The 15,851-nt window shown below is 32.1% G+C and overlaps 2 protein-coding genes across 7 annotated transcripts in view; one reads left to right on the top strand and one right to left on the bottom strand.

Annotated features, from left to right (window-relative positions):
- Atg16 (Autophagy-related 16) overlaps positions 1–15,851 on the bottom strand; it is a 257,472-nt gene that overhangs the window by 152,364 nt on the left and 89,257 nt on the right. The gene's annotated exons all lie outside the window — the stretch shown is intronic.
- neo (ZP and PAN domain-containing protein neyo) overlaps positions 7,434–15,851 on the top strand; it is a 72,945-nt gene continuing 64,527 nt past the window's right edge. The window contains exon 1 of the mRNA XM_077428861.1: positions 7,434–7,675. The gene's annotated coding sequence lies outside the window, so the exon portion shown is untranslated. The remainder of the gene's footprint in view (positions 7,676–15,851) is intronic.

A 15,851-nucleotide genomic window follows, 5' to 3' on the forward strand; every position in this document is an offset into this window, starting at 1 on the left:
TTTGTGTCTTTAAAATATTTATCAATTTTTGTACTACGAAATATTATAAGAATTCACTGAATAATACGAAATGCCTCATGAATAGTACAAAATTAGTTATAAGAATATTTTGTTCAGAGAAAATTAGATTTTTAATCGAATATTTGCCCTACCATTTCAATTTCCAAAACGAAAAATCATTCGATCACACAAAACAGTACCGAAAATTACTGTGAGAGTTGGCAATATGAACACATCACACGTTTTGATAGATGCACGCTTACAACGAGTCAAACGTAATCGCTCCAGTATATGTGTAACTACAGGGAGATATGTAACCGGCAAAAAGAGGAGTTTTGCGAAATTATTCAACAGCATGATTCACTTTCATGCCCGCGGCAACGATAATTGCACACGGGGCAAAATGATATAATATGCCTCGTTGAATAGACAGCCGGTAATCGGAAAAAATAATACACCAAAAATCGTAAAAAAAAAAGTGCATGCATGCATCCGAGTCTGAGCTAGAAAAGGTTCACATTATGTTAGTCGGTATATAAGCCATTAGATTAGCGTCGTAAACGGCCGTGACTTTTTGCAGACAAGTACACATTGTACATACATATACGTACATATAGAGTAGGGATTATTAACCGAGTTACAGCCGAAGGATGTCCGCTCCGAATCACTTACAAGTTAAGCGATTAAACAGATACGTCCCTGGACGAGATCTCACAAGGATACAAAGGTGTTTTTTCTAGTAGGAAAAAAACCTAAAGAACATGGGAAGACGAGATTGCACTCAACGATCATATCGTTAACGTGCATATATGAGAGGAAATGTAGTTATTTGCATAGTAAAAGTGTAGGGGTAGGTTAGTGTCAAGTCAGTTAAAAATCAACCGATGAACTCTAACAGGAAATTACTACTCTATGTTTATGGCGAGTCCTACTTAATAAAAAAACAGTAAAATGAAGGATGTTGTATTTAAGTTTATTTTCATATTTTAAATACATGTGGATATATTTCTAGAATATATTATACGAGTACGTGAACAGTGATCGATTTTGAATTCGAATCAGTCAAAATCTCGAGTTCAAATTTTCGCATGATCACAAAACTTCATCTATGTATTATTACTACGTACAACGTCGTACATAGAAAACGTACAACGTCGTACACAAAAAGCTTAAAATATTGCGCAAACAAGACCTTAATACATACATATATATGTACGTATCTTAGATCCACTTTAAAACCAATCGACGCAAAAATTAACTGACTATAATATTATATTAAGACGTTTCAAGTTAAACTTAACACAAAATTAAAAAAAAAAAATTATTCATATAAATTAATCCTGTTTAGAGACAAAATTTGCGTCATGTATTGAATGATAACACCCAAGTAATTTCAGTAATACATATATGTATAATCAAAAACTATAAACTTTTTTATTTCAATTTTTAAGCTTTTAGGTTCGTTAAAAAGAAACTAAAAATCACTTAATATACAAAAAAATATTATTGAAAACACGTGAAAAATTGTAATATAAACTAGTAACGAACAAAAAAAGGTTTATTAATGAAATGAAATTTAAATAAATACTTAAAGTCTTATGTGAAATAAAATATGAATTTTTTTCCTGTAATGTATTGACACCGCAAAAGTCGAAAAACTGCTAATTGACGGTTTTTGCATCCCCCTTCGACCCATTTTTTTTTCTTTTCAACTTGGGTCAATATTTTTTTATTCAATCTTAAATTTCACAAATTTTCGTTCATATTTGCATTCAGTAGCCTGTTTTACTATTTAACCTTAGTCGTCCATCCATTGTGTCACACGTATGCAAATTAAGTTTTATAGTGAGCGCAGTCAATTATTTTCTATGCGATAGGGATTTTTACGCGACGTCTTTCGCGGTTTGCAGAAAGGCACGCAGCATAATTACACTAATAACACTGTAAAAAAGGCTAGAGGAAGAATAAGTTATCAAGTACATTATCCAAGATGGCAAGGTCGAAGCTTGACCGAGGAAAGGGGAAATACCGCGCCGTAAACAGTCAAACGACTGTGGATTTCAAATATATAAAAAATGCACACTTTTAATAGTCAAAAACAGGTTGTGAAGTCATTTCAGCATTGTTGATCAATTTTTGCTTTTCTCCAAATGCATAAACCAGTAAATTCAGCGTAAAAATGATATAATGTTAATATCATATTTTAACATTGTAATAAAATTATGAAAATAAAAAATAAGAAGAGGTATGTAATAAAGTAAAAAGACGCCAATTGAGGAACGATTCATAATTGTACGTAAATATTTATTTATTTAACATAATAAATTATTATTCTTTTATACGAAGTAGTTTTTGGATCATAATTTAAGCAAATAATACATATTTTAACACATGGAAAATATTATCAGTAGATGAGTGCACCATTTGGATAGGCAAAATTGATGAAAAGTATTTTATGATGTGATTGAAAAAATTAAACGAAGCAGAATAGATATGTACATATGTGTGTATTTTTTTATTTCAGCACAAATAAATACAAAATTAATGTGTAATTTACATTTACTAAAGAAATACATGTATTGAATAGTATTAGGATTAAAAAATAAATTCAGGTATGTATGTATATTATGAGACGTGGAAATAAACGTTGTTACTTCTTATGAAAAGAAAGGTAAATAATATTTTGGTTAGATTTTAGCTGCAGTTGGTAAGTAACTACATACATACATATATACATAAATATGCAAATTTGATCTACATACATATGTGTATATACGAATTTCTTCAGTTCAATTAACAGTTTGGTAAGTTAAAACTTAAATTGTAAATATAAAATTGAAGATGAATCACGTGATTTTCTGTTTCGAAAAATCACGTAATTATGCATAATGACACAATAGAACTTTAAATGTCAAATAACGAACCAACTTTAATAACTGACTGTTTTAAGGATGCCCTGATTATTTATTTTATTTACTGATTATTAAATAAAATAAAGTAAAAAATAAACAAAGGCATTTAAAACTACTGGCCAATTAAACACAGATATAATATATTTTATCAATTTCACAATCCTTTATCGTAAATGAATATGTGCTAATGAAAAAAAATCCGGAAAATTAGCATCCTCGTTAATCGGAATCAAATCAAAAGCTGAAGATGAGATAGTATGTACATACATACATACATATGTATTGATGTATAAAATCTTACCAAATATCGAGTATGGTTTTATTGGACGATTAATTTCAGCTTTCTATTTTGTTTTGATTTACATATTATATTGCATGTACAATTTCAAACATAAAAAAATTATGTTGAATAAAACAAAAAAACTTCAATTATGCACATTAAGAACACAAAGTTCAAATAAAAACACGGATACATCTTGCAAATGTAAATTCTTCATTGAGATTTTCGTGCATAAAATTAACTGACAGTTTATTATAATAACTGACTGTTTTAAGGATGCCCTGATTATTTATTAATCTACTCTTAATCTATCTTAATCTACTCTCTTCCATTTGGGCCTCGCAGGGATGTTTTGTATCTGTAGCTTGTTCTTATTTATTGGAACAGGCTGCAGGTGCAAGACATTCCTGTATTTGTATTTTTTCTTATTTAGGTTTTAATTAGTATAAAGTTTTTTATGATTGTGTTAAATGCTGTATTTTTTTTTCTTTTTTTAATTTTCTTTATCTTAATTTTTTGCTTTTGCTTTTTGTTGTATCTTTTTAATTTTATTTTTTATTTTCTCCCTCTCTTATTTTATTTTATTATTTTATTATGTAGGCCATTGTGGCGCATTAGGTTCTCCCTGTAATGCCACAATGGTCAAAGAAACGTTAAATAAATAATAATAATAAATAACTGCAATAAGAGCGAAATTGAAACATAAAATTTTATTTTACTGAGCAATCAATTTAACAACTTTCCCAACTAATAACACTATGAACAACAATCACCAATTTATAATAAGTATTTTAGTCAATACAATCAGACTGTTGATATAGCTCTTTTCTGGGAATAACGCGTACAAACTCATCTAACTCACAATGGGAAAATTTTCTTGGGGAATATCGGGAGATGTGACTATGATATCATACATATATAAAAGTCTAATTGGATAAATAACGACGATAATTAACAGCGTAGACTCGTACATAGTGAGAGACACGCGAACCGACACCAGACGAGATGAGGTACATGTGAAAGAATTAATCTGGGAGCTGTACGTTACCACACATGCTGACTGACGTACCCGCGATAACTATCAATTAGTGAGTCATTGGCACGGTGGCGTAACCGGCTCAGAGAGCGATCCGGACAACTGAGAAGGAGAAGAAGAATAGTGGAAGTTCGTGATTGAAATCCCTTATGGGTTGTCCCCGATAAGGGCGTGCAGCGTCCGCTCAGCACTACTTAAGATTTGCAAGCGATTTGCAATTTTAAAAAGCAGCCGAAGAAATGCAGTTTTTGCGCATCCGAGACAGGTTGTAAATGGAACGACAAACGAAACGTCTCTCTGTGTGACGGTAAAATTAGCGATCCGGTGACTCACACACGTGTAAAGTACAATATATGTATATCATACCGAGAAAGTGGATCCCGCATACCATATAAACGACTGTTATATGCCTTAGATAGATGTGATTTTAAAAGCGAATGTAATGTTTTATTTCTATTTATAAACGGCTTGATTTGTGTCATTGTATTAAAGTATGCTCTCCTATGCGATATAAAAGTGATGTACATGTAAATTATTGGGAATTTAGATATGTATATTTGTATAATTTTCTATACATATGTAGATATGTAGAGAGGTCTTATATTTCAGTCCTAAACTCGCCTAGGATACTTTAAAATTTACAACTAAAATTCACAGTTGTACTGAGTACATATATGTATATATACGAGAATAAATGAAATTTCTATGAAGAATAATTTTTGACTTCGGTCATTTTAAAAAGGTGGAAAAGGTAAGCTAAGCCATCACAGCTTTAATTGATGATATTAATAGTTCGATAAGAGGAGGAAACAAATAATCTATCGTTTTAGTAATGAAGTATTATGAACATAATATGAAACTAGTCAATTTATATTTCGCTTATGTGCCAAAATTATACTGAATTTTAGTAGAGAAAATCGAGACTATTGAAATATTATTCCTATCCAATAAACCAGTGTCCAGTCCTCCATTGAAGTGTTATATCCGCAGTAAACTGTGTAAATTCAAGTAAAAACTGTGACTTTTAACGGCAGTGTTTATGTTTAATTAAATTCAACATTTATTATTATTTATAATCGCAAATACAGCCAATTAAGGCTAAGTCAATGATTGTATCGCATCGATGTATGTATGTAAGATCGTAGCATTGCTCATTATAAGAGATTTAATAACAAGCGTTGCTCGAGCGTATAGAAGTTTAAAAACTGTATTGATTTGCGTCTAAGATTTTAGTTAGAGTAGCATGAGATAGTATGTTTCATTTGATAGTCCTGAACTTGTAGAATCTATAGATTACATATATGGTGAATAGTAAATATTTACGGAATGAGATTTGTTATAACAGCACATATCTACATATGTATTGTATAATAGAATTAAACTAATAATTTATTTTTATTATAAATATACATATTACGACATCTTTGAGAAGAAAACGAAAACGATAACACCCAGAGCAATTGAAAATAATAACAGAAAAGGAAAATAACACACATTTGAAGTGTGGCAACTTGGAAAGTTTCTTCGTAGTACCCTAGAATTTTCCAATATTAGGTTGTACTCTATCTGATTGCTTTGATATAATAACAAAATTCAGAACTTTCACTTAGTATACCAATATAAAAAACATATTAATATTATGAAATTTATTCAAAATTCACTTTTAAGGGTTTTATTTCAATGAGTTAATACGCACATAAAGAATCATGAAAGAACGCAATAAAAATATAATTTCTACTGTGTAATACGCATTCACTAACCTTTAATGAATTAAATTTTATAATTGAGGGTAATAAAGATTTCATGATGAAATATATGCAAATATAGGTACTCGTAATATAAGAAATTATTGTGAAAATTGCCTATTACAAGCACGGAAACACTTACATCAGGATTATCTACAACGCTTTAAAACGCAAAATTACAAGTGTTCAAATGAGTAAATTTATATCCTTACATTACTTAATAAGCACTTTAGTCGAAAAGGGGCTAATGAATAATACAATTTAAACTTTTTCTGAATGAATCGAAGAATAATTGGAATGAATCGAATACGCATTTATAACGAAAATAGTATAAAATTAATCAAAATGTATGTGATATAAATTTACATACCGAATATATTAAAATGAGGAAAAAATCTTATACGCAATTATTCAAACGATTATATAATACTTTCACTTATTGAGTTAAAATTAGTTTGATATTTTAAATTTACATACGTAATAAATATGTAAGTAGTAAAATTACAAACATGTAGGTACATACATACAAATAAGACGATCATTATTGATTTTTTGTAAAAGAAATTGTTATTTTATTGTTAGTGAAATATTCTGTTCAATGTATCAATTTTGTCACACTAATAATCCAAGTTCCAAAGGAAGATAAACGAAGAACGCGATGGTTTAATGGATGAAATTTGCACAAAAGTAAGATAAACTTCATCGTAAAATTTAGAAATTTATTATTTCTTTTACAGAGAGACACAAGTAAAAATAAACATTTTAAACTGTTGCAATGTAATAAATAAAATGAGGGAAAATCTTATATTATCAATGTACATAAAATTCAAAAGGAAAATTCATCGCAGTGATCAAAAACTGTTTATAGAAAAGTTTTAAATAAGAAAATTTTCGAATTATAACAACGAATCCAACAGTTCAATGACCGTATTTGCCGAAAAACACACTGCAGTAAACTGCTTCAGCCACTCTATAAAAACGAGGCATTTACAATATTTGCCAATAGCAAATAATTAAAATTAAATAATACGGTCCAATACATAGAAATCCAGATAGTAGTCCCCAAAATTTCATAGAGTGCCGTATGCGCAAGAGACACGAACGCGCGGACAAACGCGAAACCCAAACCCATGAACAAACGCGAAACCCAAACCCATGAACAATTGCACCTGACGCGCGCTCGCGATACATTTAAATGCGATCAATCATCGTCAATGCATTACATAATTGAGGTCAACGCCTCGCCGCACGTAATTACGGGCGATCATGCGAACCTGCCAACGGTCGGCCGTGCAAGAGAACCGAATCGCCGACGAACCACCGACTCATGACCACCATCTCTCTCCAACAACCACACCGGAAACACTACCGTCGTCTCTCTCTCTACACCACACCTCTTCTTCCCTGTCTCGCAAGGTTGAGGTTGCATATACTACTATGTTATAACCGGCCGTCAAAGCGTGTTCAAGTTCAGTGTCAAGCAGCAACCGCACGGCGCTGGTCCTCCTCAGCTCGGGAGCCGCTGTCGCTGCAAACGCATATCACCAAGTGTGTCTCCTAAATTAAGTGCATCCAATAGTGAAGTTGTTTCATAAAGACAATTTTTACTATCAATTTTGGCTTTGAGTTTCGCTCCAGCGGAAGCGACTGACTGCGATTTGTGCGGTTTCATCCGATTCGACAGCGCACGCTTCGGCCAAAGGTGAGTTGATAACAAATTTACGCAAATTCGCAAATAACGGTAAACCTATTTTGGCACGTATGATAAATATTAATTCGACGTCGGTGCAGAGTGCCTTTTAACTCGTCGCTGAAGAATGTTCATGTATTATTCAATGTCAACGTGAATGGGTTGGCGCGAACGCAACACGTTGAATAATACCTGTCACCGGCGATTTTGTTTCGGAAAGAGGCTAATTTCATGCTGGCATTATATCGCCGGAAAAGAAATGGTAGTTTATGATAATTATTATAACGATAAAAAATACCGTATACCGTTTTTACACACTTATTGAAAACGATTCGCAAATTACCATACGTTCGGCATTAAAGTACTCGCAGATCAATATGGCAAACACGGCGAGACCCGCTAATTGCCGCAAATTCAGCTAAAATGTTCGCACGAAATGCTTCGGCGGATTCAATTTATAAAATGTGCAATTATATGTAATATTAAAATGTTATTCGTAAAATCGATAAAATTCGCAAATGAAAATAATTATATTTTAATACAACTTCCATTCCTACAAAATCTTCTAAAAAAATTCAACAACTCAAAGTCAAATACAAAATATTCAAATAAAATCTAAAAATATGCACTATTCCATATTGGTACATAGAATAAATTCTATTACCTACTACTGTAAAAAATCTAATATATCTTTTTTTGGAAGATGGAATTCTAATATTTAATTTCAATAAAGTATAAAGTATGAAGTGTGCATAATAATTTGAATGAGCTTCTATGTATAATTTTATAATATTCAATAACCAAATCGGCTTTCTTGTCTAATCAACGTTGAGATGTGCACTTCCGCTACATTTTACTCTCAATAAAACCCAGATGACTCAATCGCGGTCCATGAAAAAAAATATTCAAACAGGTTTTTTTTAACACCGAAACATTCCTGTTTAATAACTCTGGATGTTAACTACAGGAAATACTTTAAAAATATAGTCGATAAATAAAACGAGTGCAATTTAATCAATATGCTAATGCCGAGCAGTGTCGAAAAATGGTTCAGTAAATTCGGTCGTAAAACATTAAATTCGAATTCACAGGAAAAGGGTGTGAAATATGAGACAACTCTAATGAAAAAATAAATTTTAAACGTTTTATGAAATAATATTGTAGTTCAACTATCGAAATTGCGGTTGTAAAATCGATATAAATTTCAGATGAATCTCAGCTAAAGCATACAGAAAAAATAAATTTACGATCCGTACAAATCCACGGGGGAAAATTATCCCCATCAAATACAGGAAACGCTTCATGCTTCAATTGCATTTTATTAGCTGAAGTATTGTTAAGTTCATACTGTTGAAAAAAATAGCAACCTTGAGAGAAAATGCCTAGAATTATATTAAATTTTTATAATGAACATATTAAAAAATTGACGGTCGACTATTCCATTCAATTTTAACGGCTGTTGAATATTATTAGTTGCATTAAATTTTATGATCTCCACACATAAATAGATTAAATCAAATTAGAGTGTGGTGAAATTTATTACATGAATACGCACCGACCACACTTTAATCGTGTAACATCTAAATGAATTTTCGGGGGAAATCGGACGCAAGAGACTTTCGCTAATCGAAATCGTTAATTTATATACTACATACACTTATTATTCGCACATTCGCGAAAGTGAAACAAAATCAGGCTACAATTTAGAAAACGCAATTAAAACGGTCGACAGATTGGGTATATTGAGGGTTCGAATATCAAGACTTCTAAAAATAGACTATGAACATTCTAAAATAATAAAACAAAAATTTTAATATAAAATTTTAGGAGTAAATACAATAAAACAGTAGACAAGATTATGAAATAAAATTGGTTCGCTTTCATAAAATAATATATATAAATTCAGTCAATTCAATTTTGCATTTTGAATTACATATATTCTTCATTCCCTTTGAAATGTCTCTACTTTATATGTTTTGATTTTTAAATGATTTTTATTATTACGAAATTATGTTCACAATACATCTTATATCTATTTTAATAGCTACTGATCTACTGATTATTTTCTATTTTACAATTTTAATTTAATTTTGTTAGTATTATATTATTCTAATGTTAATGTACAGCATATTAGGAAAAAGAGCTCAAACCCCTATTTTTCTACTTTATATAAAAACTGGAAAAACTATACTAAAATGTAATTTTAAATTATTTATATTGTTTCATCAATACTATTACACATTCAGATATTATGTAAGTGGCTCTATTATCAAACTGAACGAGTGTAGTATTTTCTTAAATTAAAAATTGTAACTTTACATCGAAATTGATTCGGTGCATGATTGTATTGAAAAGGATAGGCAATAGACATAAGCAAGTTCAATTGCATCGACATGAGAAGCGAGTATCTTAGGGCCACTTTCCCATCCATCGACATAATTATAATCATACGTAATGATATAATGCTAATGAAGCGGAATTTAAACACATCAGTCGGGAAGCTTTAGCAAAAGCTCTCGGCGTCCGTATGACACCAGAATGGATGCGATCGAGAGCAGCGAATAAATATAAAGCGGTGCTCCGGTCACACAATATTTATGGGCCGTTTGTGATTCCAGAAGCCGCTTATTTACACCGCGAGAGAGGGGTTATTTATCGTTATTATAATGCAGCCACCACCGGGGCTAATAAGTGAAAGATGTCAGGGCGTTTAAGCCGTAATTAAGTATGTGCAACGACGAGTTTTCATTGCATCGGCTTTCGGTGCCCGATAAAGGACAGCCACGAACCGTCTTGCGCACGTATAAATAAATATACACACATATGTAAGTACGTGCCCCGACCGGCCATTTAATTGACTACATAGGTTTCAGGGAGGCGATTATGGAAATTTATGGCAGTCGGAGATAACAAAAACCCCGCCGTTGTTTATGCACAAGGGCTTAATTGTTGCTCGCGGGAGCGCGGGTGGTCCCATCTGGAGGACTCCCCCGGGATCTCCTAGACGTGTGGGATATTATAAATTAATTAGTAGTCGATTTTAAGAGGCAATAAGCGGCAAGTTTACCATGAACCCTCAGAATGTACATAAAGTTAGAAAAAAAGTATCATGTATCTACATACATATATGAAAGTTGTTTGGAAAATGGACTCCGAACTTTTTCAAAAGCGATCTACAAAGACTACTATAAAATAGTTTACCAAATTTGGCAGCTTTAAAAGATTGTATAGTGTAGAAACAAACGAACTTTATATAGCTTTTATTAAAATATTTTATTTTAATTTTAAATGCAATGTTTTAATTATACAAAGTGAAATTAAAATTCTTTGAATAAATTTTGACGAAACTATAATATATGATTTTTTTTTTATTTTCGTAAAATCAAAACGAATACAAAGATTTAGCATTTTGATATTACAATTATCCAACTGATTTCATAGATTGTTCATTCTACATAGCATATAAATTGTAATCAATAAAAACAAAAAAAAAGAGCTTTTACTACTCTGCAATTCCAATCATCATATGAAATAGATAGGTCCGTGATGCGAAATTTTGATAATTAGTAACCCGTTTTGACGATAAAAACCGCATTATATAAGAAGCTGATTTTTATCATAGGAAGTAATAAACTATACTTAAAAAAATAATTAGAAACGTTCTTAGAGAATCAACTTACACTTTAGTGAGCGGTGAGAAAACAAGTAATATAATACAAGAACAATATAATATAGTACGTATGCTTTAAAAAAAAAAACAAATTATAGTCAGTAGCAACAGCATGCAAAATCTTTTTGAGCTTAAATAATGAAATACCGACATAAATTAATGAAAAACCGACTTTTTCAATCATCAAATTAAATATAAATTTTAGAGTTTCGTGTGTCTTAACGAGTGTGTGAATCAAGTTGCAAAACTTCGAAACGACGACAGTGAAAAAAAATATACGAATCACGATTCTCATATTAGACATATTCAAAAGTGAAACGACGATTATAAATACGATACAATTTAGCTTGACTACCTGGGTCGGCTCTGATGAAATGATGATGTGTGAGAAGAGCAGTTCGTACGTAGGTACCTTGCCGAGCACTCGCATCTAAATCGCGTTATTAAATATTCGTTTTTAAATTCACGTATTCATTAACACCGGCCAGAGTGGCGATGAAGGCATGAATAATTGCTCGCTATGAATCAAGTAGTTGTGTATCTGTGGTTCGCGGGAACGATGTCGTTCTCACTGCGACATCGTTCGAGTTGGCTTTTTGTATATCGAAAAAGCCTAGTGTGTATAAGTGAAAAAAGCTTGAATAGTTTGAAGAGGTTCGGTGTGTTGTAGGCAAAGATTCACCGTTATGGATTATTTGGATTGTTAGTCTAACGAGGAATAGTTTGAGGGGATTTAGTATTTTGCAATGATATGCGTAATGTATTCGTTATTTTGGGTGAGAATTGAACAAAGAATATGCAAATGATGATGCATGACGAAATTGTCGGAATGCGAAGAGTGCTATCTTTACATTGAAATGCTTTTAAAAACAGAATGGGTTTTTTAATTATTTTATAACACCATCAAATCAACTTTCCGAAATATTATAGAACAATAATTGAAAAAATATTTTTGATGTAACAATAGTTATATATATTTCGATTTATCTTAATATTACTATCTATATTGTATCGAACTTTCATTTTCTGTGCTCTTTTATATAGGAAATATGGAAAAATGCGATCGAGAAATGATTAAATTACATTTTAAGATTCATAAAACATTGATGTCATTTCAATTCATCTAAATACATATGTAAGTATATACATACATACTTGATTCAACAAATAAAATGTAATAAAAATACTTACAGATTTAATATACATATGTATTTAAAAGCTTAAAAACTTACCTGCAAAGAAAATAAATAAAAAAATAAGTAAAACTAATGATTCAAATTTTAATTAACCTCAGTTTAAGTCACTAATTAAGTAGTTTTTTACCAGATAGATCAAATTCTGTCAGAGTTGGTCAAATTAATGGTTGAAAGACTCAGTAAAAAATTGGCATCACCAAAATCATGATCCATTTTCACTCCAGAAGGCAAACGGGAAACCACCGAGAGTAAAAACCTTTTCCCAAGACAGTTTCAATACATTGTATTTAATATGGTGAAAAGTCGATAACGAATATGCATTATAAAATTTCGTAGGAAACCCTTTCAAATTCATATTATTTTACAATTTATAAAGACTGAGTAAAATCTTATATAAAAACAAAAAGCAATCTATTATAGAAAACCGAATAAATTCTTAGACATTGAATCATGCCAATTGGCAATTTCACGGCCTAATTCAATATCATATATTCAGAATCGTATGAATTCCGCGATTTATTGTCGTGGCCATAGAACGATTAGGCACGCGGTTTATTATGGAAACAGGTGTATGTATGTGGTATAGCTCGGTAATGAATAGTCGGCCCAGATAGTTAGCGCGGTGCCACCAGATCGATTAACGGTCGTCTGATCTGATAAGCGGGTCGCGGTCGGTTCGCGGCCCCCGCATGTACATACATACATACATATGTACAATATATTCGTATGGAAAACACGAGCGAATTGCATACATCTGCACTGGGCGACTGCACCGCGCGAACGGTACAATCCGGACCGGGAACACCCGCTATACGCAGCGGAACTGACGCCAGGCCGAATTTGGTAAGACGAGAGACCGAACTGCATGTGCATTATGCATTGTGTAGTCCCGAATTGAGGACAGAGGGCGTCTGAACAGGTGAGTCGTGACGTCATCGGGGTACCGTTTTGGGTTGTATGGGGAAAAAGTCGCGAAAAACGGGTCCACTTGCCCGGTTGACGTTACGGGTGATTAATTAAGGTATTGCAGGAAAATGTTCGAAAGAAATGTGGATCGTTACATATATCGGTAACGGTTGCATTCTGGAAAAAATAAGGACGTTGTTAATTTAATTTAATAAGCTTTGCTGGTTTTTATCACCGATCCGTTATCATAAACTGTGGAACGGTGTTTACTATTGGAAAAAATCATTAAATACACATTAAATACGAAATTATATATCTATATAAGTTTTATACATTATGCTAAAAATAATTAATGAACTGCTATAAAACAGAAGTTTAATTATTCAGTACTATTCGATATTATAAATGTGTATACATTTATTTATGATTTCTTTGGCTATTTTTCCAATCAATAGTAACAGTTCAATTGTTCTCTTTATTTACCAGTATTTTTTGATTCTTAATAAGAATATGAAAAAATTTGTATAAATATTTATTAAAAGCTCATTTTTCTTATATTAATAACGAGAGAATGTAAAAAGGCGACATAAAGGCTGCAAGAAAGATGTACGGACGAAGTAAGAAAAATGTGTGGGGTAATATGGATGAGAGTTGCGCTAAACTGAAACTAATGGAAGCGTGTTGGAGAGGTCTTCATCCAGCAGTGGATGGTGAATGGCTGTAAATTATGATGATGAAACAAAATTTTGACTAATAAGACATATTTGTGGAGAGCATAATAGATAGTACTTTTCATCATGAAAATTGTGAGGCATTGTTTTATATTAACTTACAAATTTAAATATACAAATATGTATACATATATACATATAAGTATGTGAAATAAATAAAATTTCCAATAAAATCGTTATGAAATAATTTGGGAATATTTTGGTTTCAAAATCTGTGGATCATTATTTAAATCATATTATCCACTATATATTTTAAAATTTATAAGAAAATGATACAAAAAATTCAACTTAAAATGATATTAACTTACAATAATAAAAAATAAATGAACTTTGCCATTGGAAAAACTATCTATATATATTTAAAAAAAAAATCAAGAATTCAATGAAAAAAAATGCATTTTTCACAAATGATTGATATACATACATAATATATTGTATGACGTCCATACAACTGTAGAATTGTTAATATTGCAAATGTAAAAATGCAATTCAAATAAAGCTACTTACTTGACAGTTTAAGAAACTTGAACAATATTAAACAGCAAACTGCTATAATAACGGTAAGCGGAAAATTTAATTTCGACAAGCTTTTGGAGCCCAATTTCTAACAGTATCACACTCGCAAGAACACACAAAAACGAAATAACACACAAAAGAATCACGTGCGGCAACAATGATCATCACACCGAAGAAAGTAAGCACCGCTATACTTAAACACGAACTGAAAAATACGTACGTAAATAGACACCTCGTGCGAAAGTCAAAAACGCGTAAATGGCAATAACAATAATATCGTACGGGACGCGATAAGTGCGATTTTAGCTAACGACCACATCGAGCATTCAAACGAGACGCCGATGATGATGATGATGATGTACGAGAGGCGGGCGCCGATTTCCCGGTAATCTATTGCCTGTTGTTGTTTGTTCGCGTGAATTTTCGTACTGCGGCAATAAAACGGTCTCGTTTGCCCTTTCGCCCAAATAGGCAGCATCCGAACGGACCGCTGGCTGAGGAAACATTTCGATCTTACGATTCTCATAACCCCGGCGACCCTTTCCTCTTGCCGGGTAACATTTTGCATCTATCTATCTATCTGCCTCAAGTCGTACGTAATGCATCCACCCAGCCCTGATACAATCGACAATGATGTCGAGTTTCCGCAGTACCACTTCTTGCCGCTGCACACACATCCGCGATGTGAAGCCACAAGAAGATGTGCCACATAGGGTTAAAAAGCTCGGGTCGGACATTCCGACGAGTAGAACCGCTAAATCGCAGCATATTGTACATAGATAACATACGATCAAGACATATATAGTGGTGTATCTCAATCTTTTATCATACAAGCTATCCCAACTATTCACTAATACAATTAAAATATAAACACAAACAATTTTTAATGCATATGTATGTATGTACATCTCCAGTTGAGAATCGTTGTATAGGTACTCGGTAGCTTGTAGTAGCTATTGTGGAAATCTTTATTAAATGTCGATTAGTTGCAGGTCGTAATTGAGTTATCATTACGCGGGGCGCGTACAAAGCCAGCCATCACGAACCATTTAGTCTAGGGTAAAACTAACAATGGGGTACCGAGAGTGAACTATAACGTAAATATAACAATTACAATACGGCATGGCAAATTACGCAACTGAGTAAGGGTCAAAGACTCGCTTTCGAAG

The sequence above is a fragment of the Arctopsyche grandis genome, chromosome 4 (assembly GCF_051622035.1).
Source record: "Arctopsyche grandis isolate Sample6627 chromosome 4, ASM5162203v2, whole genome shotgun sequence".
NCBI classification, from domain to species: domain Eukaryota; kingdom Metazoa; phylum Arthropoda; class Insecta; order Trichoptera; family Hydropsychidae; genus Arctopsyche; species Arctopsyche grandis.